Below are 2,042 nucleotides of genomic sequence, written 5' to 3'. Positions count from 1 at the left end.
GTGATTGCTGAGTTATTACCTGTTTCATACTGTGGGCGTTGCGTTAACACAGCTGCGTGGTCGAAGCTATTTCAGGAGGAAATTGGGGTTCTGGGTGACTCAGGCTGCGTAGTGCCGTAGGTGGAGGGCGGTCGTGGCCCCGTGCCAGGAAGCGCTTTGTCGCAGGCCGGGCACATTCGTTCCCGTTCGGGGGAGAGCCTTCGATTTCTGATAAGTCAGTGGAAGGGAAATGTTTCTGTGGGGACTTGGAGAACGTTCTTGAACTTCAGCTTTCAGCCTTGTGTTCTGAGTGGGGAGCCAAAGTCCGCAGCAGCCGCGCTGCATTCGGTGACACGGTGACAACGTTGTGCCTGAGGTGCCCGATTAGGAATGGAGAGAGCCCTCCTGTGGCTAAAGAGGCCCGCGTCACGGAGGCCACAGGCCGTGACCTTGACAGGGCGCCCTCCGCTGGCCCGGCCCAGCACCCTGTCGACCCGTGCGGAGCAGCCAGGGGCGGCGTCTCCTGACTGAGCTCGGGCAGGCCATGGATGACCTGGAGAATCCACCTCGGCGACTCATTCTCACAAATACGAAAACCAGTGTTTTTACGAAAAATGGTGTTGGGAGCAGGAAAAGCGCCATAGAAGGCGCAGGTACACCCGGAGCCGCGTCCGTGCCCGTCCCCAAGGCCAGTGGCCTGAGGGCAACCATCCCCGTGCCCGTCGGGGACCCCAGGGCGGCGTGACAGCGCAGGGACGGACGGAGGGAGGTCCTCCGCCTCGAGGGCGGGCAGCTGAGTGGCCGCGTGACGGGCGGAGTCAGCGCCGTGGCCCGCATCGTTGCCCGCACCCTGTCCCCGCGCTCTGGCCCGGCCCAGCCCCATCCCCGGAGGTGCCCGGCTGGCGCGAAGCTTGCGGGCCTTGTGGTGCGGACTGACCTCTGCACTTTGGGGCGGCCCCATTACACCCCTTCTGTGCCAGTGACGCCCCGTCACGGTCCCCCTGGAACCCACCTCGGGAAGCCCACTTCGTTTCTGCACATTCCGTGGACACGCTCAGGCCGCTGGCTGCGGAGTGAGCTTTCTCTGCTGCAAAGGCGTCTGATGTTGGTTACGTGGAGATACAATCTGTAACTTTTTAGAGACCACTGTAACGTCCATTATTGCTATTACGATTTCCTTTGAAAATATTTGCCGAGCTTGAAATAAAGGGAGGACATGTCATTTCACAGTAGCCCTTGGCCAGAAACCCAAGCCCTCTAGCCGTGTGACCTCAGGGAAAAATGTCCACCTCACAGGTATTTTTAAGGAAGAAAGGGAATAACGCATGGAGGGTCCCGAGCGCCCAGGGCGTGGTACACGCAGTTCCTGTAGCTATATTTAGGCATTTTCAGAGCTTTTCGGCCAGCCGGTTCCGTGCTTCGCAGTAGCCGGCCCAGGGCCTGGAGCGTGACTGGGGATGAACAGTCAGTGGGAACTCAGAGGTGCACAGAGATCCGTTCAAGGACACCAGGCTCCTGTCAGGAAAAGCTCCGGCTCTCCGATTCCCCAGGTGCCCGTTGCTGGCCCTCGGGTGACAGCACACTCCTTGACCAGTGACGGGATGCGTCTTCAGGGACAAGAAGTTCTCTGACGAGAGTGTCTAGTGATTTCTCCCAGTGTATTAATTTAAAGATCAAGGGGCCTTTTTCCTCCTGGGAACGGCTGCTTCTGGGCTGGCAGGAAATCTCTTCTGCGTCGTCTGAACCGTCATCTCTCGGACGCCAGCGGAACGTTCTTTGTTTTAGCCGCGGCGACCGTATCGGGACAGTACGAATAAGGAGACAGAAATCCGCATTTCACGACTTCTGTGCGTGGAACCCGTCGGTGACCTTTTGAGCATGGCACCGTAGACACAAACGAATTCTCAGAGGACTGTTGCGTTCCGTAGTTTCCACGTCCGTCCTTATCCAGCTTCTGTCCAAACTGTCGAGGAGCAGAACAGATTTCACTGAGGGTCTCTTTCCACTTTCCTGAGATATTAGTAAGACCCAGTGACAAAAAGCCACGGAGAAAAGCCGAGAAG

General features: G+C 57.9%; 1 protein-coding gene across 1 annotated transcript in view; it reads left to right on the top strand.

The window, feature by feature from the left end:
* RPS6KA2 (ribosomal protein S6 kinase A2) overlaps positions 1–2,042 on the top strand; it is a 60,812-nt gene that overhangs the window by 53,708 nt on the left and 5,062 nt on the right. The window lies entirely within an intron of this gene.

Source organism: Pteropus vampyrus, unplaced genomic scaffold (genome assembly GCF_000151845.1).
Source record: "Pteropus vampyrus isolate Shadow unplaced genomic scaffold, Pvam_2.0 Scaffold312, whole genome shotgun sequence".
Classification (NCBI taxonomy): domain Eukaryota; kingdom Metazoa; phylum Chordata; class Mammalia; order Chiroptera; family Pteropodidae; genus Pteropus; species Pteropus vampyrus.
The sequence above is the reverse complement of the archived record's forward strand: the minus strand, read 5'-3'. Positions and strand labels throughout refer to the sequence as shown.